Genomic DNA, 22,412 nt, shown 5'->3' with positions numbered 1-22,412 from the left:
CACTCAAATAATATTTTCTCATGTTGCTTTTAATCTTTCCCCCTACTAACTTCAGATTGTGTCCCCTTGTTCTTCTGTTCACTTTCCTATTAAAAACACTTCCCTCCTGAACCTTATTTAACCCTTTAACATATTTAAATTTTTCGATCATGTCCCCCCCTTTCCCTTCTGTCCTCCAGACTATACAGATTGAGTTCATGAAGTATTTCCTGATACGTTTTATGCTTAAGACCTTCCACCATTCTTGTAGCTTGGCTTTGGACCCGTTCAATTTTGTCGATATCTTTTTGTAGGTGAGGTCTCCAGAACTGAACACAGTATTCCAAATGTGGTCTCACCAGTGCTCTATATAAGGGGATCACAATCTCCCTGTTCCTGCTTGTTATACCTCTAGCTATGCAGCCAAGCATCCTACTTGCTTTTCTTACCGCCCGACCACACTGCTCACCCATTTTGAGACTGTCAGAAATAACTACCCCTAAATCCTTCTCTTCTGAAGTTTTTGCTAACACAGAACTGCCAATGCAATACTCAGATTGAGGATTCCTTTTCCCCAAATGCATTATTTTACATTTGGAAACATTAAACTGCAGTTTCCATTGCTTTGACCATTTATCTAGTAAAGCTAAATCATTTATCATATTACATATTTCTGGGAAGTGGTTTGGGGACTTGAAAGATGACATAGATGCCTAAAACTTTTACAAACTGAAAGCACCCATTGCCCTGTTTATATTTTTTTTAAAAGCCCCCATAACCAGTGAGGACTTCCTCAATTTGAATTTGCCTCATTTTTGTTGGCGTCTGTGCTGCTTTCTTCCCAGATTCTTGCCCTCCCGGTGTGCCCTTCCATAGATTTCCTGGTGGTCTCCCATCCATGGGAAGCGTTCAGCATTGTTTTGGCATCAGTCACATTGTGATAGCGCTGCTCCTTAACACCTTCCAATGCTCCGAAAAAATGAATTATAAAGATGAAAAGTTTGAACTTGGAGTTATGGATTTTATACAGTACAGCGGGTTTAAAAAAAAAATAGTGATGCCATTATTACATGTATTTCCTACAACCAGATCATTCAATTAACGGGGTGGGGGTTACGCAGAGAGTTAATTTTCTAGTTAAAATTTATAGATGGGGCAGCTGATGCCAGCAGTCAAAAGCTCACGTTTTGTCTCCCAACAGCGCATGCAGACTCTCACGGTCAGTTCTGGAATTGTGCAATACAGTGTTTCCTCGATTTTCGCGGGTTCGAACTTCGCGAAACGTCTACACCACGGTTTTTCAAAAATATTAATTAAAAAATACTTCGCGGTTTCCCCCCCTATACCACATTTTTTCCCGCCCGATGACATCATATGTCATTGCCAAACTTTCGTCTGCCTTTAAAAAACATTTTTTATAATAAACTTTAATAAATAAACATGGTGAGTAATAATCTAAATGGTTGCTAAGGGAATGGGAAATTGTAAATTAAGGGTTTAAAGTGTTACGGGAAGGCTTGGGATACTGTTATAGCCAAAAATAGTGTACAGTGTTGCCTCGATTTTCGCGGGTTCGAACTTCGCGGAAAGTCTATACCAGGGGTCTCCAACCGCCGGTCCGCGGACCGGGACCGGGCCGTTGGGGGTTTTCAGCCGGTCCGCGGCGCCAGGGCCCCCTCGGCCTTTCCGCGCTGCCCACCGCCCGCCCGATTTGCCCCCTCTGCTCCTCTGCCACCTCCTGCCTTTCACCGCAGCTCCTCCCGCACCCGGAACGCACGCCCTGCCCGCCTCACATTTGCCGAGAGGACTTTCGCCCCGGGCTCTCAGCAAGGGGGCTGCATGAGAGGCGGGGCCGGCGGAAGGTGATATTCAATGTCAGGGGCGCACGGGCAGTTTTGCGCGCGCTCCCTATCTCCCTGCTAGCCCACTCGGAATACTGTATTCAAAATAAGAAAAGCCTTCGCCGGCAAAGGCTTTTCTTATTTTGAATACGTATTCCGAGTGGGCTAGCAGGGAGATAGGGAGCGCGCGCAAAACCGCCCGTGCGCCCCCAACATTGAATATCACCTTCCGCCGGCCCCGCCTCTCATGCAAACCCCCTTGCTGAGAGCCCGGGGCGAAAGTCCTCTCGGCAAATGTGAGGCGGGCAGGGCGTGCGCGCTTCACCGCTGAGAAGAACGGAGAGAGAACGAGAGTGAGTGAAAGCAACAGACAGCAAGATAGAGAGAAAGTGAGAAAGAGAGAGTGAGAGAAGGGGGGAGAGAAAGAGATAGCAAGAGAGAGAGAACAAGAGAGAGAAAGAGCGTGAGAAACAAAACAAGAGAGAAAGAGTGAGAGAGAGAGAAAGCAAAAGAGACAGAAAGAAAACAAGAGAGAGAAAGTGAGAAGAAGAGAGAGAAAGAGGGGGAGAGAGAGAGAAAGAGAGAGGGGGGAGAGGGAGAAAGAGAGGGAAAGGGGGGAGAGATAGCAAGAGAGGGAGAGAGAAAGAGAGAGGGAAAGGGGGAGAGAGGGGGGAGAGAAAGAGGAGATAAAGGAAGAGGAGAGAGAGAAAGGAAGAGAAAGAAAGAAAGAGGGATAGAAAGAGAGAGAGAGTGAGAGATGCTCAGTGAGCCTTTCTTTGAAGTTGCCTTTCTTTCTTTCTCTTTCTTTCTTTCTTTCTTGCTCTTTTTCTTTCTCTCTTTTACCTTTCCTTCCTCTATTTCTTTTCTTTCTCCTTCCTACCTTCTTCCCTCCCTCCCTCCAGTCCTTCCTCTCTTACTCTCCCCTTTCATAAGTTTCCTTGCTTCCTTCCTCTGTTCCTGTACCTTCCCTCTTTCCTTCTTTCTTCCTTCCTTCCTTCCTTTCCTCCCTTCCTTTCCTCCCTCCATTTCTTGCTTTCCTTTTCCTTCCTCCCTTCTTTCCTCCCTCATTCCCTTCTTTCACTCCTTCCTCTCTTACTCTCCCCTTTCACACCTTTCTTTGCTTCTTTGCACCCTTCTTCTGTTCCTGTACCTTCCCTCTTTCCTTCCTTCCTTCCCACCCTCCGTCCATTCATTCACCCATTCCTCTCTTGATCGCCCCTTTTACGGCGCCGCTGACAGCTAGCTCCCCCCCGCCCCCACCGGGCCATGGAAAACTGGTCTAGCTGAAAGCCGGTCCCTGGTGCAAAAAAGGTTGGGGACCTCTGGTCTATACCACGGTTTTTCAAAAATATTAATTAAAAAATACTTTGCGGGTTTTTCCCCTATACCACGGTTTTTCCCACCCGATGATGTCATATGTCATCACCAAACTTTTGTCTGCCTTTAATAAATATTTTTTTTAATAAACTTTAATAAATAAACATGGTGAGTAATAATCTGAATGGCTGCTAAGGGAATGGAAAATTGCAATTTAGGGGTTTAAACTGTTAAGGGAAGGTTTGTGATACTGTTCATAGCCCAAAATAGTGTATTTACTCCCGCATCTCTACTTCGCGGAAATTCAACTTTCGCGGGCGGTCTCAGAATGCATCCCCCGCGAAAAGCGAGGGAACACTGTATTTACTTCCGCATCTCTACTTCATGGAAATTCGACTTTCGCGGGCGGTCTCAGAATGCATCCCCCGCGAAAAGCGAGGGAACACTGTATTTACTCCCGCATCTCTACTTCATGGAAATTCAACTTTCGCGGGCGGTCTCAGAATGCATCCCCCGCGAAAAGCGAGGGAACACTGTATTTACTTCCGCATCTCTACTTCATGGAAATTCGACTTTCGCGGGCGGTCTCAGAATGCATCCCCCGCGAAAAGCGAGGGAACACTGTATTTACTCCCGCATCTCTACTTCGCGGAAATTCAACTTTCGCGGGCGGTCTCAGAATGCATCCCCCGCGAAAAGCGAGGGAACACTGTATTTACTTCCGCATCTCTACTTCATGGAAATTCAACTTTCGCGGGCGGTCTCAGAATGCATCCCCCGCGAAAAGCGAGGGAACACTGTATTTACTCCCGCATCTCTACTTCATGGAAATTCAACTTTCGCGGGCGGTCTCAGAATGCATCCCCCGCGAAAAGCGAGGGAACACTGTATTTACTTCCGCATCTCTACTTCATGGAAATTCGACTTTCGCGGGCGGTCTCAGAATGCATCCCCCGCGAAAAGCGAGGGAACACTGTATTTACTCCCGCATCTCTACTTCGCGGAAATTCAACTTTCGCGGGCGGTCTCAGAATGCATCCCCCGCGAAAAGCGAGGGAACACTGTATTTACTCCCGCATCTCTACTTCATGGAAATTCAACTTTCGCGGGCGGTCTCAGAATGCATCCCCCGCGAAAAGCGAGGGAACACTGTATTTACTTCCGCATCTCTACTTCATGGAAATTCGACTTTCGCGGGCGGTCTCGGAACGCATCCCCCGCGAAAAGCGAGGGAACACTGTATTTACTCCCGCATCTCTACTTCATGGAAATTCAACTTTCGCGGGCGGTCTCAGAATGCATCCCCCGCGAAAAGCGAGGGAACACTGTATTTACTCCCGCATCTCTACTTCATGGAAATTCAACTTTCGCGGGCGGTCTCAGAATGCATCCCCCGCGAAAAGCGAGGGAACACTGTATTTACTCCCGCATCTCTACTTCATGGAAATTCAACTTTCGCGGGCGGTCTCAGAATGCATCCCCCGCGAAAAGCGAGGGAACACTGTATTTACTTCCGCATCTCTACTTCATGGAAATTCAACTTTCGCGGGCGGTCTCAGAATGCATCCCCCGCGAAAAGCGAGGGAACACTGTATTTACTCCCGCATCTCTACTTCATGGAAATTCAACTTTCGCGGGCGGTCTCAGAATGCATCCCCCGCGAAAAGCGAGGGAACACTGTATTTACTTCCGCATCTCTACTTCATGGAAATTCGACTTTCGCGGGCGGTCTCGGAACGCATCCGCTACAAAAATTGAGGGAACACCGTATTTGTTTCTATAGGTCAGATATGGAAGGTTGAAAAGATCTTCTAATTTCTAGTGCAATTTGGGAGCCAAGATTTTTTCGCAAAAGAATTAAGCAAAGCTTGAACAAATGCCATTACAACTAAACTTGGCGTGATATTTAAATGTTGCCCTCTGCTTTTCCCAACCAGGTTGTATGAACAGCGTGTTCCACAAGTTGTGCATTAAGAAATTCCGCTGATGCATCTTTACTTTTGAACCTTGCTGATCTGTCCTAGAGGGTTTAAAAAACAAATTAGCAAACTGATCAAGCACATTAAAATCAAGTCACCCTTATAAATATCAGAAGGAGTCTGGTAGCATCTTTTCTGAGAAACGTACAGTTTACTAACCTGTTCTGTCGGGCTCTCTGGTAGAATCCTCCCAAAAATGCACATATACAATTTCTGACACACACACGTTTGAAAATTCAAAACAATGTTCTTTATACTGAAAATTCACTTAACCTAAGCCCTCTTTTGGTATAGCAAAGAGCCCTCGTCTCCAAACAAACTGGTAATTTGCACAAGTCCCTTATCAGTTCTGAGATACTTAGCTTGCAGCTGTGAGGCAATTCACAGTCCTTCTTCCACAAAGTGAAACACACTTTGCTCTGGTTTAGTTTCAAAGCGGGGGGAAATCAGCACACAAAAGGTCAAAGTCAGTAAAGCAGTCACGAAACACAACGATCAGATAATCCTCCACAATGGCCAAACTCACCAGCTGCTATTTATAGCAGCCTCACTAATGACCACAGCCCCACCCAACCACAGGTGGCCTCATTTTCTTTGATAATAATGTCTCAGTTGTTGCTGCCTATGCATCGCTCTCCGTATGCGTGGCTGTATCATTAACTCTTGTTCCGAATCCAAGGAGGAGCTAGATAATTGATCTCCTTCTGAGCTGTCTGCCACACTCTCCTCCTCCCTGTCACTCATGTCTTCTTGGTCAGAGGAACCTTCATCAGCAGATTCCACCGGGGGCAAACCAGGCCTGCAGCATGTGGATGTCTCCCCCACATCCACAGTCCTTGGGGCAGGAGCTGGGCCAGAGCTAACCACAACACACTGCAGATCGCCGTATTTTATTATTGACAAAAAATATGTTATTACAGTCTTTGTTTCTATTACTGTCCTTGTTCTCTCTTGGTGCCTCGATGTCACAAAGAAAATGCTTTATTTATTTATTTATTAATAGAGTTGAAAGGGACCGTTAGGTCATCGAGTCCAACCCCCTGCTGGGGTAGGATCCAGTGAGTTTGGAGAATGCCATCTTTTATGGATATTGTGAGAGGGAAATTTCATACTGGATACATATACCAAACTCCCAGTTTCACTTCCAAGGTAGTTCTCTCTTCTTCCAATTGATGAACAGGTTATCTGTTATGTGCTTAGTACAGATGCCACAGAAGCGAGATGTCAGATTATTTTTCATAGATGGTCCTTCAGACTTGAGCAGTCCTTACCTTTCTTCTTCCCATTTCTGCTTTATGCAGATTACAAGTTTCCTGTTGTTGTGGTTAGCTCTGGCCCAACTCCTGCCCCAAGGTGGAGGTGGGGGAGACATCCACACGTCACAGGTCTGTTTTGTTCCCGATAGAGTCAGTTAGTGAGTTATCCAATGACGAAGGAAGTGTGGGTGTGATGGAAGAGGGGGGCTTGGCTGACAGCCCAGGAGGAGATCAACCTTCCTTATCTTCGTTGGATTCAGATGAGGAACATATGACAGACCCACGCATGCGTAGAGCTATGCACAGGAGAGAACAACTGAACACATATTAAAGGAGATAAGAGAGGCCACCTGTGGTTGGGTGGGGCTCCAGTAATTAGGTGGTGGGGTTTATTGGTGTTGTGGAAGATTATCTGATCGTAGTTCGTCAAGACTGTGAATTGTTGTATTCAAGACTGTGTTTGGATTCCTGGATTCTGGCTTATACTTCATTGTGAGTGTTTATCACTGTTTGGACAACAGTACCTGTGACCCAATTTCACAGTTACTGAGTTAGTAATTGGATTTATTACTGGACTTCGTTCTTGTATTTCAACTGTGCCTTGTTGCTACAAGAAATCCCTTTGAAGTTTAAAAGGGAGTTTTTTCTTCTCTTCTGTTGATAAAGAACATTTATTTGCCTTCTATCGTGTGTGTGTGTGTGTGTGTGTGTGTGTGTGTGTCTGCCTGCCTGCCTGCTTGGACTAATTAACCTGTAATTAAGGGCGGTTGGCACACGCCGGCAGAACAGCTGTTATAACAACAACAGAAGGGACCTTGGAGGTCTTCTAGTCCAACCCCTGCTTGGGCAGGAGACCTTGGATTTAATAATAATAGAGTTGGAAGGGACCTTAGAAGTCTTTTAGTCCAACCCCTGCTTGGGCAAGAGACCCTGCACCACTTCAGACAAATGGTTATCCAACATCTTCTTAAAAACTTCCAGTGTTGGAGCATTCACAATTTCAGGAGGCAAGCTGTTCCACTGGTAAATTCTTCTAACTCTCAGGAATTATCTCCTTAGTTCTAAGTTGCTTCTCTCCTTGATTAGTTTCCTTCCATTGTTTCTTGTCCTGCCTTCTAATGCTTTGGAGAATAGCTTGACTCCCTCTTCTTTGTGGCAACCCCTGAGATATTGGAAGGCTGCTATCATGTCTCCATTGGTCCTTGTTTTAATTAAACTAGACCTACCCAGTTCTTGCAGCCGTTCTTAATACATTTTAGCCTCCAGTCCCCTAATCCTCTTTGTTGCTCTTCTCTCTACTCTTTGTACAGTCCCAGCGTTGTACAAGGGTTGGTGAAGCACCAATTTTAGTTATTCCCCTCCAGGTGCAGAGGTGAAATGTGCGATGGCTGTTTTTCAACAGCGATCAAAGCGTTGCAGGAACAAAAATACAAATTCTACCAGCCGGTCTTTTTTCTATAATCTCGATGAAGATCTCAAGTATTTATTGGGCAACCAGCTTTGTACATGTGCAATCTTGTGCTGTCCCAAAGAGAGGTCACTGAATCAATATACGTACGATTGAGGCAAGGAACAGCCTGTGAGAATCGAGAGTCGGCAAGGAGAACATTCCTGTTTTAATAAAGATGCATAATTGTCAGTACTATTTTTAAGACCGGGGAGCCAATTTGGTCTGGCGGATAAAGTGCTGAACTACAGGGGCTGGACAAAATAATAGAAACACCTTGCAGCTCTTCCGTTGAATCCAGGTTTGTGAAGCTCCCTTCGAACAGTTTCTGTACTGGGTTCTGTACGTGTCTATTGAACTCTGCAGTGATTTTAGGAGCTGCAGTCTTGCGATTTATTTATTTATTTATTCGATTTTTTTATGCCGCCCTTCTCCTTAGACTCAGGGTGGCTTACAACATGTTAGCAATAGCAACTTTTAACAGAGCCAACCTATTGCCCCCACAATCCGGGTCCTCAGTTTACCCACCTCAGAAGGGTGGAAGGCTGAGTCAACCTTGAGCCGGTGATGAGATTTGAACCGCTGACCTTCAGGTCTAGTCAGCTTCAGTGGCCTGCAGTACAGCACTCTACCTGCTGCGCCACCCCGGCAGCTCTAACCATTCGCTTTAGAGTCCGACGGTCTCTCTCAGACAACTTCGACTTTCGACCAGACCTGTGCTTGGCTGAGGACGTTTTCCCTTCTCTTTCAAAAGCAGTCATGACTTTTGAGACATGACCTCTTGAAACGCCAAACATTTGGGCACTTTCTCTTACACTAGCTCCTGCCATTCGAGCACCAACAATTTGGCCTCTTTGAAAGTCTGAGGGGTCTGCCATTTAGAGAAGGTTAAAACCAATTTCCTTAAATTTCTGTAAAAAAATGGTAGTTTAAAAAAACATATCAAAGAACAGAACAAAAAAACCATAAAAATATGTCAAGTTTTGATTGATTTGAACATGTACATCTGGAACCGCCTTCTACCACACGAATCCCAGCGGCCGATAAGGTCCCACAGAGTTGGCCTTCTCCGGGTCCCGTCGACCAAACAATGTTGTTTGGCGAACCCCGGGCCCGGCCCCGGCCCTCTGGAATCAACTCCCCCCAGAGATTAGAACGGCCCCCACCCTCCTTGTCTTTCGCAAATTACTCAAGACCCACCTTTGTGGCCAGGCATGGGGGAGTTAAGATATTCTTCCCCCCTAGGCCATTACAAGTTATGTGTGGTATGTTTGTGTGTAAGTTTGGTTTTTATAATAAGGGTTTTTAGTTGTTTTATTAAATTGGATTGTAACATGTTGTTTTTTATCATTGTTGTTAGCCACCCCGAGTCTGCGGAGAGGGGCGGCCTACAAATCCAATTAATAATAATAATAATAATAATAATAATAATAATAATAATAATGTTCAAACATTATGATGCCAAAGTCAAGTGTTTCCATTTTTGTGTCCACCCCCTGTAGATTTAATTTAAACCTGGGAGATTTAATCCTGCTTTTTAGCCATGTGGGAAGCCCGTTGGGTGACTCTGAGGCCGGTCCCTTTCTCTTGAGTCTAGGAAGAAGGTAGCCAGAAGCTGCATCTGGAAAAGAAATGTTGCCAAGAAAACCGCATGGGCTTGTCGGTGCTGCCTGACTTGAAAACGCACCTGTACGAAAGTTGCTCCAGGCTGTGCTTAATGCGCTGCCATTTTTAGACCGCCTTGCAGAATTAAGAAATCAGACGAGCAGTAAATATAGGGAGAGGGAGGTCTAATTGGTAGCGGAGAATGCTTGGTATGCAATGTCTCATTGGCTTTGTGCCAGCGCTTATTTGCTTGTGGTTGTTACTATTTTTAAGCTGCAACCTGGGCAGACACCCTCAAAAAAATGTGGCACGTGCCAGCCAAGTATGTAGTACCATTTAGAATTTGATTATCTCACTTATCAATATATTGGAGGTTGGGCTGTTGACAGAGCGAGACTCACCCTGGAATTACAGGCAGAGGCAAGTGGGTTATGTGCCAGTCTTTCTCACTTTGGAGACGGAAAAGGGCTTGGGTTTTTTTTGCCACAGAGGGAGCTGAGGTCAAATAGAAACATAGAAGACTGACAGCAGAAAAAGACCACATGGTCCATCTAGTCTGCCCTTATACTATTTATTTGCTGTATTTTATCTTACAATGGATCTATGTTTATCCCAGGCATGTTTAAATTCAGTTACTGTGGATTTACCAACCACGTCTGCTGGAAGTTTGTTCCAAAGATCTACTACTCTTTCAGTAAAATAATATTTCATTTTATTTATTATTTATTATTTTATTTTATTTATTATTTAGATTTGTATGCCGCCCCTCTCCGCAGACTCGGGGCGGCTCACAGCAGGATACAACAATTCATGACAAATCTAAATATAATTTAAAATATTTTTTAAAAACCCATTTACTAAGCAAACATACACACAAACATACCATGCATAAATTGTATTTTCTCATGTTGCTTTTGAGCTTTCCCCCAACTAACTTCAGATTGTGTCCCCTTGTTCTTGTGTTCACTTTCCTATTAAAAACACTTCCCTCCTGAACCTTATTTAATCCTTTAACATATTTAAATGTTTCGATCATGTCCCCCCTTTTCCTTCTGTCCTCCAGACTATACAGATCGAGTTCATGAAGTCTTTCCTGATACGTTTTATGTTTAAGACCTTCCACCATTCTTGTAGCCTGTCTTTGGACCTGTTCAATTTTGTCAATATCTTTTTGTAGGTGAGGTCTCCAGAACTGAACACAGTATACCAGATGTGGTCTCACCAGCGCTCTATATGAGGGGATCACAATCTCCCTCTTCCTGCTTGTTATACCCCTAGCTATGCAGCCAAGCATCCTACTTGCTTTTCCTACTGCCCGACCACACTGCTCACCCATTTTGAGACTGTCAGAAATCACTACCCCTAAATCCTTCTCTTCTGAAATGCCCCAAAGCAGTGATGGCGAACGATAAGTAACTGGACACAAGGTGTGATATGGAATTATTTTAACCATTTTAATATATCTAACATAAAAATTCTTCACTAGCTTCCTTTCTCTGCAATCATCATTCCTTGCTTGATAATAGAGTATTATTCTGAAGGGATAAATAAACTGTATGCATGTATACTTGTATGTATGAACATTTTTGCTGACAAGGAAAATGAAGTGAGACTAGTATAGATCTATTTCAAGCTATTTAGCCCTCATCAGCTAGCCATACCCCCACCCGGATTTGAACCTGGGCAGTCTGTCCGCAAGGCAGCAGACTAGACAGAAAAAAAACATATATGTACAGTGGTACATCTACTTACAAACTTAATTCATCCCATGATCAGGTTCTTGAGTAGAAAAGTTTGTAAGAAAAAGCCATTTTTCCCATAGGAATCAATGTAAAAGCAAATGATGCATGCAATTGGAGAAACCACAGGGAAGGTGGAGGCCGTTTCCTCTCAGGAGATTCCTAGAGAGGCCCCACGGAGGCTTCTCCCTGCCTTTTCCAGCCCTGATTCCTCCCAGGAGATTCCTAGAGAGGCCCCACGGAGGCTTCTCCCCGCTTTTTACAGCCCTGTTTCCTCCCAGGAGATTCCTAGAGAGGCCCCACGGAGGCTTCTCCCCGCCTTTTCCAGCCCTGCTTCCTCCCAGGAGATTCCTAGAGAGGCCCCAGGGAGGCTTCTCCCCGCCTTTTCCATCCCTGTTTCCTCCCAAGGCTTCTCCCCGCCTTTTCTGGCCCTTTTCCTCCCAGGAGATTCCTAGAGAGGCCCCAAGGAGGCATCTCCCTGCTTTTTCCGGTTACAGTTTCGGAGGCTCGGGTTTGTAAGTGGAAACTGGTTCTTATCTAGAAAAGTTTGTAAGTAGAGGCGTTATTAAGTAGAGGTACCACTATATAAGGGTACATACACACAGACACACGCACAGTGTGTGTATCCACATGAATTAATATCATTTATTAATTCCTAATCTGAAGTTCATTTCCAGATTGATTTCCATTGTGACCTTCTGGATCTAATTCTTCCCTGTGGTTTCACTGCCCACCCCATAATGTAGGAGATTATGCGTTATAATCCCACTTTAGTCATGAAAGCCATCTCTGGGTCATTTCAGGATGATTGCCAGGAGACCTTGAGTTCTAATCCCATCACAGGCATGAAAGCAGCTGACTTTGGGCCAACTACCAAGAGATGGCGAGTTCTAGTCCTGTTTTAGACATAATAACTTGCTGGGTGACTTTGGGTTGATCACCAGGAGACAGGGAGTTCTAGTCCCGTTTTAGCTATGCTGGTTGGGTGATTTTGGGCTAGTCGCTCTTTCTGAGTCCAACTCAGTGTACAAGTTAGTAGATGTTGAGTATTTCTCCATGGAGGAAGGAGTACAGTGTTCCCTCGATTTTCACGAGGGATGCGTTCCGAGACCGCCCACGAAAGTCGAATTTCCGCGAAGTAGAGATGCGGAAGTAAATGCACTATTTTTGGCTATGAACAGTATCAGAAGCCTTCCCTTAACACTTTAAACCCCTAAACTGCAATTTCCCATTCCCTTAGCAACCCTTTAGATTATTACTCACCATGTTTATTTATTAAAGTTTATTTAAAAAAATATTTATTAAAGGCGGATGAAAGTTTGGCAATGACGTATGACGTCATCGGGCAGGGAAAACCATGGTATAGGGGGAAAAACAGCAAATAATTTTTTAATTAATATTTTTGAAAAACCGTGGTATAGCCGTTTCGCGAAGTTCGAACCCGCAAAAATCGAGGGATCACTGTATTACCTATGTTCAATGCCCATGGTTACTTATAAAGCAACAAAGGCAGGAGATAAATACAATATAAAAAAATAAGTAGCATTAATACTTGTGGTTCAGGCATCTAGACTAGATTGGACTTTTAGCGAGTGGCCACAACAGCACGTTCTGATGTGACCTTTTTTTATATACCCTTATGTTGGAAAAGCAGAAGGATATGAGCAGTGTTGATGCTTTTATTTTAAAAAAATTTGGTCCATGCCCTTCTGCCTGTGAGAATTTATTTATTTATTTATTTTATTTATTCAATTGTCCAATACACAAATACATAGGAAGAAAAATAGACATGTGATAATATAAAAGAGGGTGAAAGTGAACTTAGAGGAGAGGATATATGAAAGGAAGAGAATATATAAGATAGGTGAAAGAAAGGAAAGACAATTGGACAGGGGACGAAAGGCACACTAGTGCACTTATGTACGCCCCTTACTGGCCTCTTAGGAACCTGGAGAGGTCAATCGTGGAGAGTCTAAGGGAGAAATGTTGGGGGTTATGGGTTGACACAATTGAGTCCAGTAATGAGTTCCACGCTTTGATAATTCGATTGTTGAAATCATATTTTTTACAGTCAAGTTTGGCGCGCTTCGTATTAAATTTGAATCTGTTGCGTGCTCTTGTGCTATTGCGGTTGAAGCTGAAGTAGTCATTGACTGGTAAGACATTGCAGCATATGGGCAATGCTCAGATCGTGTTTTAGGCGCCATAGTTCCAGGCTTTCTAGGCCCAGGATTGTTAGTCTATTTTCGTAGGGTATTCTGTTTCGAGTGGAGGAGTGAAGGGCTCTTCTGGTGAAATATCTTTGGACGTTTTCAAGGGTGTTGATGTCTGAGATGTGGTATGGGTTCCAGACAGATGAGCAATAGTCTAGGATGGGTCTGGCAAAAGTTTTGTAGGCTCTTGTGGGTAGGGTGAGGTTGCCTGAGCAGAAGCTGCGTAGGATCAGGTTGACAACTCTAGAGGCTTTTTTGGCGATCACTGGCCTTAAGGACACGCCCTATGTATCTCCGGCTCCACAGCCCCCAGTAACCTTTGGAAAGGGAAGTTCTCGTACAGCTGTGGCGGTTCATGAAGCATAACATTTTTGCATCTCTGGAAGAAAAACTTGCAGTTTTCACGTCCTTTTAATCTGCATAGAAACAGCTTACACAGTTCACGCATAGCAAATCCAGTGCTAGCGGCGTTTGGAGAGATGGAATTAGCAGACAGCTTTTGAGAAAGCCCAGACATTTTTCCCATTTATTATTCCCCCCCCCCCGAGAAATGGTTTGGTTTGCAGTTTTGCTTCTCTCGTCATTCAACTCCTTTTTACATGTGAATTACTGTATACTGAATATAGACTGCGCTAGTTCTGAGGAAGGATTGCAGCCTTGAGTTTTCGCTCTTTGGTAATCCCACTTTCATTTTTAGTTTTGTCATCTTTCATTCATTTAAGATAATTAGGGCGTTACGGTCAGTTAGAATGACTATATTAAAATGAAAAAGACATACCGTACTCAGCATCCACACCCATAGGAGTCAGCAACCTGAGAAAATATTATTTGACTGAAAGAGTAATAGATGCTTGGAACAAACTTGGAACTGAGGGGAACCGCGCATGCGTGGGCGTGCACTTTTGCCGCCCAATCCCTCTCGAGCAATTGCTTTGCTCAGGGAGTTTGCAATAGATTGCATTGTTCAGGGAGTTTGCAACAGATTGCATTGCTCCATGCATTCGGATCAGAGGGTGCCAAAAGAAGTGGCGAAACAGAAGGACCAGAAGTCCCATTTTTGAGAGTCGGACGTGGGGATCGGGCTGCAGAGGTCACGCTTTTCCACCCTCTGCGGCTCCAAATTCCAATGTAAGAAAGAAAGATGGCGTAGAGGGACGATAACGGCGCTGCCTTTAAGGCAAATTTGAGGTGTTTTTTATTCTTGCTTTTCATAAAAGGGACCGGCAAAGGCTTCCCTCGGGGCTACCGCGAAAGAAGCCAGGCTGCTGCCAGCACCACCGTGCCCGCCCCCTTCTTCAGCCGCCAGCCCCGTTCTCCTTCCTCTTGGTTTGAGAGGCAAAGGGCACTCCGGGCGAAGCGGCTGTGGGAGGGGTGGAGCAGGTGCCTCTCCCGGGCTGAGGTCGACCCGTCTTAATACGGTATACAGTGGAACCTCGACATACGAGCAGCTCTACTTACGAGCTACTCGAGATAAGAGCTGGGAGGGGAGCGACATTTTTGTTCGCCTCCCGAGCTCACATTCGGGATACGAGCGCCAAGGAGCTGTCTCCTGAAGCCGAACACTAACTTCCGCGTTCGGCTTCAGGAGACAGCTCCTTGGCGCTCGTATCCCGCGTGTTTTAAAAGGTTGCAGCCGGCCTGGGGGGCTCGGGGGGGGCTGGCAAGCCCCCCAGGCCGGCTGCAACCTTTTAAAACACGCGCGCAGCTTCGCAGCTGTCTCCTGAAGCCGGAACGCTAACTTCCGCGTTCGGCTTCAGGAGACAGCTGCAAAGTGGCGCGCGTGTTTTAAAACGTGGCAGCCGGCCTGGGGGGCTCAGGGGGAAGCCCCCTAGCCCCCCAGGCCGGCTGCCACGTTTTAAAACACGCGCGCCGCTTCGCAGCTGTCTCTGAACGCTAACTTCCGTGTTCGGCGGCAGCGGGTTTTTTTGTTGTTGCACGGATTAATTGACTTTACATTGTTTCCTATGGGAAACAATGTTTCGTCATACGAGCGTTCCGACTTACGAGCCTCCTTCCGGAACCAATTAGTCTCGTAAGTCGGGGTTCTACTGTACTGGTACCGTAATTGCCCAAAGCTGAGAACCCCTGCATTCAAACTTGAAGAAATCACCACCCGCAAGATGCTGCCAACTTGCCCAGTTTTAGAAGGGGGGGTTACATAACTCCGTCAAAGTGGTATCAGACGCAACTCATGCCTTAGTTGTCCCTACCAGTTTGATCGTGCGATCTCTGCCCTTTTTGCTCACTTGCAAAGAATGGACATGTTGCCTCTAGCTCCTGCAGGCACCCGCGGGGAAACCAAAGCAGCACCGTTGGGGGGTTATAACACGCATGCATGTTGCCAACGCTTCTTTATTTTATTTATTATTTTTATTTATTTATTAATCAGATTTGTATGCCGCCCCTCTCCGCAGACTCGGGGCGGCTAACAGCAGCAATAATACAATGTAAACAAATCTAATATTTAAGTTAATTTAAAACCCCAATTTAAGAAACCAATCATACATACAGACATACCATGCATAAATTTTTATAAGCCTAGGGGCAGGAAAAGTCTCAATTCCCCCATGTCTGACGACAGAGGTGGGTTTTAAGGAGCTTACGAAAGGCAAGGAGGGTGGGGGCAACTCTGATATCTGGGGGGAGTTGGTTCCAAAGGGTCGGGGCCGCCACAGAGAAGGCTCTTCCCCTGGGTCCCGCCAAACGACATTGTTTAGTTGACGGGACCCGGAGAAGGCCAACTCTGTGGGACCTAACTGGTCGCTGGGATTCGTGCGGCAGAAGGCGGTCCCGGAGGTATTCTGGTCCAGTGCCATGAAGGGCTTTATAGGTCATGACCAACACTTTGAATTATGACCGGAAACTGATCGGCAACCAATGCAGAGTGCGGAGTGTTGGTGTGACATGGGCATATCTGGGAAAGCCCATGATTGCTCTCGCAGCTGCATTCTGCACGACCTGAAGTTTCCGAACACTTTCCAAAGGTGGCCCCATGCTTCTCTCCCTCTCCCCCTCACACTAAAGTTCCTCTGGAATAGAGATTTTCGACTACGGCACCCTTTTCCTCATTGGCCGCTTTCCTCCCATCACGTGCATCTACCGTAAGTCCACGCTCCCCCTTGGGTCTCATTCCCTTTCAGAGGCCATGGGTGCCAATACCTTTGCGTCCCTTCCTATCTCTCTCTGCCTCTCTCTCGTGCGCACTCAGTTCCTTCAGCTTGGATTACAGGTACCGGTACTTCCTTCCCCTAGTGGCTAAAGGCTTTTGGGCAGTGGGGAAGAAGAGAGAGAGCGCGTCTGTGTGCGCCCTTTCTCTCTCCCCCCCGCCCCCCCCCCCGGCGTTTCTGTCAACGTGTTCTAAGGGCAAAGGCAAAGGGTGCTCCGAGCGAAGCAGCTGTGCGAAGGATGGGGCAGTCGCCTCCTCTCCCCGGCTCAAGCAAAGACGCCAGCCAACTCCTCCGACGGCGCACGAGAGAGGGGAAAAAGGCGATGGTGAGGTTAGGGGGTGGATTCCTGCTTCAGGAGTCCTCCCCCCCCCCCCACCTCACCTGCTTCCCATCGCCTTTTTCCCCTCTCTCGTGCGCCGTCGGAGCAGTTGGCTGGCGTCTTTGCTTGACTCGGGGAGAGGAGGCAACTGCCCCACCCTTCGCACAGCCGCTTCGCTCGGAGCGACCTTTGCCTTTGCCCTTAGAACTGGAGCTTCTGTCTTCTCGCAGGTGCCTCCTCTCCCCGGCTCAAGCAAAGGCGCCAGCCAACCTCTCCAACGGGCGCGCAAGAGGGGAAAAAGGCGATGGGAAGCCGGTAAGGTCGGGGGGGGGGGGGCAGAAGACAGAAGCAGGAATCCACTCACCAGCTTCCCATCGCCTTTTCCCCCTCTCGCACGCCCGTCGGAGCTGTGGGAGGGGTAGGGCAGGTGCCTCCTCTCCCCGGCTCGAGCAAAGGCGCCAGCCAACCATAGCCCCGAGAGCTCCGGCCTTTGCAGGTAAAAAAGCAAAAAAAATTAAAAACCCTTTAAGGCGTCTCCTCGGCTCCGGCATTGTTCCTCCGCGTTCACCCTTCTTTCCTAACTGAAAGTTGGAGCCGCGGAGGGTGTAAAAGCGTGACCTCCACAGCCCAGTCCCTGCGTCCAGCCCTCCCAAAGGCACCCCTGAAGCTGCCTCAGCAGGCACCTGCCATAGCTCCCTCACCCGCCCAAGCCAGCAATGTCTGCCAGGCTCCCGCAGGGCGCCCTCTTGTGGTGACCCGAGTATAAGCCGAGGTAGGGTTTTTTAGCCCATTTTGGGGACTGAAAAACTCGGCTTATACTCGAGTATATATGGTATATTTTGCTCAAGCTGTAAGATACGAATTCATGATGGTGATATTTATACCTTAATGTGAATGTTGGGTTTTGTTTGGATGCTAGATAGCCTGTCTTATCTTTTGTAGTTACTGTATTTTTCTGAGTATACGACACACCTTTCCTCCCTGTAAAAAAGGGTGGAAATGTCAGTGCTTCTTATACACCGAACACAGCCATGTTTGGCCTCCCAAAGCCCCGCTCCCACGTTCCGATTTTGCAGGAAAAAACCAGGTGAAAAATGGGCCCACCTTTTGCAAAAATTGGGTGCGCAGAGGGTTTGGGAGACCTGTAGAGTGATCCTGGGGGCTGGGGGGAGGCAATACCCCCGTTTTTGCAAAAAAACAGACCTAATTTTGCAAAAAAGTGGGGCGTGCAAATGTATTGGTGCATTTTATAGTATGAAAAATACAATATATACAATATAAATTGAATTGTATGGTGGGAATCATTAGATGGTTTTATTGTTTTGTTCTTTCTGTCCAGAGTCACACTGCTTGAACTGGGCAGCCTTATAAGCCTTAAACCAGTGTTTCCCAACCTTAGCCACTGGAAGCTATCTGGACTTCAACACCTAGAATTCTGGGAGTTGAAATCCAAATACCTTCCAGTGGCCAAGGTTGGGAAAGACTGCCTTTAAACAAACACACAAAGAAACAAAAAACGTTTCTAAATTTAAATTTAAACTGCTTCTAGCCAAATAGAAACACCTACGTATTTGCCTCTTAAAGCGTAATTGTTCAATCCTTATCTTGATGGGCTGGACAGCTCACCGGTACTGTAAGTGCCTGGTGATCTTGTGCCCTTCTTCGATTGCAGTTGTGAGTTTCTCTTGCGTTGTTGCGGTTGAGTTCTCTTGAGCCTCCTCCTTTTTCTGCAGGCTTGCATTCCTAATCTAGGCGACAAGTATAATTCAGCCTTTTCCCTCTCTCTTATCCCCCCGTGACGCCTTTTGTGTTTTGACAAGCGAGCGTAGAAGTGGATGGTGAAACATTTGTTGGCAAAGCAATCCGGTACACCATTGAGGCCAGCCCTTTCTGGTGCTAAGCGAGACAGTTGTTAAGTGAGCTTGTCCCCATTTTTTTTACAGTTTTCCTGTTCAGGAAATGACCACAGTTGTTAAGTTAGTTGCAACAGGAATAGCAGTTAGATCGTGCAGAACGCAGCCGCGAGAGCCATTGTGGGGCTTCCAAGATTCGCCCACGTTTCTTCAAAATTCCGTGGCTTGCATTGGCTGCTGACCAGTTTCCGGTCACAATTCAAAGTGTTGGTCATGACCTTTAAAGCCCTACATGGCAATGGACCAGATTACCTCCGGAACCGCCTGCTACCACACGAATCCCAGCGACCGATAAGGTCCCACAGAGTTGGCCTTCTCCGGGTCCTGTCAACTAAACAATGTCGTTTGGTGGGCCCCAGGGGAAGAGCCTTCTCTGTGGCGGCCCTGGCCCTCTGGAACCAACTCCCCCCAGAGATTAGAACTGCCCCCACCCTCCCTGTCTTTTGTAAACTACTCAAGACTCATTTATACCACCAGGCATGGGGGAGTTGAGATATTCCTTCCCCCTAGGCCATTACAAGTTATGCATGGTATGTTTGTGTGTATGTTTGGTTTTATAATAGGGGTTTTTAGTTGTTTTTTATTATTGGATTGTACATGTTGTGTTTATTATTGTTGTTAGCCGCCCCGAGTCTGCGGAGAGGGGCGGCATACAAATCCAATAAATTATTATTATTATTATTATTATTATTATTATTATTATTATTATTTATATACCACTTCACAGTGCCTTTATAGCCCTATTGTAAGAGGTGTACAGAGTCAGCATCTTGCTCCCAATAAAGCCAAGTCCTCGTTTTACCGACCTCGGAAGGATGGAAGGCAGACTCAACAGCAATAGAATTAGCACGTAGATTTATATACGGCTTCAGAGGACTTTATAGCCCTCTAAGCTTTTTGCAGAGCCAGCATCTTGCCCCCAACTATCTGGGACCTCACAAGGATGGAAGGCTGAGTCAACCTTGAGTTGGTCAGGATCGAACTGCTGGCTGTTGGCAGAATCAACCTGCAATGCTGCATTCTAACCGCTGTGCCACCATGGCTCCATCCTCCCTCCCTTCCTTTCTTTCCTTTCCTTTCCTTTCCTTTCCTTTAGACATACAGTGGTACCTCTACTTACGAACTTAACTCGTTCCGTGACCAGGTTCTTAAGTAGAAAAGTTTGTAAGAAGAAGCAATTTTTCCCATAGGAATCAATGTAAAAGCAAATAATGTGTGTGATTGGGGAAACCACAGGGAGGGTGGAGGCCCTGTTTCCTCCCAGGAAATTCCTAGAGAGGCCCCACGGAGGCTTCTCCCCACCTTTTCCGGCCCTGCTTCCTCCCAGGAAATTCCTAGAGAGGCCCCATGGAGGCTTCTCCCCGCCTTTTCCAGCCCTGGTTCCTCCCAGGAAATTCCTAGAGAGGCCCCACAGAGGCTTCTCCCCGTCTTTTCCGGCCCTGTTTCCTTCCAGGAGATTCCTAGAGAGGCCCCACGGAGGCTTCTCCTTGCCTTTTCCGGCCCCGTTTCCTCCCAGGAGATTCCTAGAGAGGCCCCACGGAGGCTTCTCCCTGCCTTTTCCAGCTCTGTTTCCTCCCAGGAGATTCCTAAAGAGGCCCCAAGGAGGCTTCTCCCTGCCTTTTCCGGTCACAGTTTTGGGGGCTCGGGTTTGTAAGTGGAAAATGGTTCTTGAGAAGAAGTAAAAAAATCTTGAGCATCTGGATCTTATGTAGTTTGTAAGTAGAGGCGTTTGTAGGTAGAGGTACCACTGTATACTGCTTCACAGTGCTTTCCAGCCCTCTCTAAGCCGTTTACAGAGTCAGCCTCTTTCCCACAACAATCTGGGTCCTCATTTTACTGACCTCGGAAGGATGGAAGGCTGAGTCAACCTTGAGCCGATCAGGATCGAACTGCTGGCTGTGGGCAGAATCTACCTGCAGTGCTGCATTCTAACCACTGTGCTACCATGGCTCCTTCTTTCCTTCCTTCCTTCCTTCTTTCGCTCCTTCCTTCCTTCCTTATTCCTTCCTTCCTTCCTTCTTCACCCATTCTCTCCTTCCTTCCTTCCTTCCTTCTTCACCCATTCTCTCCTTCCTTCCTTCCTTCCTTCCTTCCTTCCTTCCTTCCTTCCTTCCTTCCTTCCTTTTTCACCCATTCGCTCCTTCCTTCCTTCCTTCCTTCTTTCCCTCCTTCCTTCCTTATTCCTTCCTTCCTTCTTCACCCATTCTCTCCTTCCTTCCTTCCTTCCTTCCTTCCTTCCTTTTTCACCCATTCGCTCCTTCCTTCCTTCCTTCTCAATAGCGTTTAGACATATGCTGCTTCACAGTGCTTTCTATTTCTCTAAGCAATTTACAGAGCCAGCCTATGCCCCCCCACCCCCTCCACAGTCTGGGTCCTCATTTTACCCACCTTGGAAGGATGGAAGATTGAGTCAACCTTAAGCCTGGTGAGAATCGAACTGTTGGCAGTCGGCAGAATTAGCTTGCACTACTGCATTCACACCATTGTCCCTCCTCGGCTCTGGTCACACGGTTGTCAAGCGAACTTGGCTTCCCCATTGACTTTGCTCCTCCAAAGGTCGGAAAAGCAGATCCCATGACCCCAGGACGCTGCGTCCACCATAACTATTAATCAGTTGCCAAGGGTCTGAATTTTGTCCCCCTGACCACAGGGATGTGTGCAATGGTTGCAATTGCGAGAAACGGTGATGTAAACTTTGTTCAGTGCCGTGTCTGAACGGTCATTTAATTCAGTGTTTCCCAACCTTGGCCACTTGAAGATATTTGGACTTCAACTCCCAGGGAAGAATTCTGGGAGTTGAAGTCCAGATATCTTCAAGTGGCCAAGGTTGGGAAACACTGATTTAATTAACAGACTCTCCTAAGAAGGACGACTATCCTGAGTTACAACTATTCTCTACAGTTGCTCGCTAAGGAAGGAAGGAAGGAGAGGAAGGGAGGGAGGGAGCAAGGAAGGAAGGGGAGCGAGCAAGGAAGGAAGGAAGGAAGGAAGGAAGGAAGGAAGGAAGGAAGTTTGAAAGACCATGGAGTTCCTTGCTCAATCCAATCATTAACTCTCCCTGCGGCTTTTTCCTCCCCCGGGGTTTTATCCGCTTAGAGCTTGATGAATATCAAGTCAACAGGGCTAATTGACTTCGGTGTTAATTACACCATCTTTGATAGCTGGATGCTGGCTTTCTCCATCACCGCCCACAAGCATCTCATCACAACATTACACAGAGTAGCTATTTGAAAAATGTTTGTCATCGGAATTCAACAAGGGGTGAAAGCACCGAGGTGTACATTAGATGTACATAATCTCTTGATTCCCAGGATTGGATAGTGTTGAGGTAGAGTAGGATAGGATAGAATAGAATACAGAATAAAATAGAATAGAATACAGAATAGAATGGAATACAGAATAGAATAGGATAGAATACAGAATAGAATAGAATAAAATAAAATACAAAATAGAATAGAATAGAATTCAGAATTGATTTATAGAATAATAGAATTCAGAATATAGTGATCCCTCATTTCTCGCGGGGGATGTATTTTATTTTATTTGATTTTGATTTTATTGGATTTGTATGCCGCCCCTCTCCGTAGACTCAGGGCGGCTAACAACAGTAGTAAACAGCATATGACAATCCAATATT

At 46.3% G+C, this 22,412-nt stretch overlaps 1 protein-coding gene across 2 annotated transcripts in view; it reads left to right on the top strand.

Moving 5' to 3' along the window:
- Positions 1-22,412, top strand: part of ACER3 (alkaline ceramidase 3) — a 57,497-nt gene that overhangs the window by 1,895 nt on the left and 33,190 nt on the right. The window lies entirely within an intron of this gene.

Source organism: Erythrolamprus reginae, chromosome 4 (assembly GCF_031021105.1).
Source record: "Erythrolamprus reginae isolate rEryReg1 chromosome 4, rEryReg1.hap1, whole genome shotgun sequence".
NCBI classification, from domain to species: Eukaryota; Metazoa; Chordata; class Lepidosauria; order Squamata; family Dipsadidae; genus Erythrolamprus; species Erythrolamprus reginae.
The sequence above is the reverse complement of the archived record's forward strand: the minus strand, read 5'-3'. Positions and strand labels throughout refer to the sequence as shown.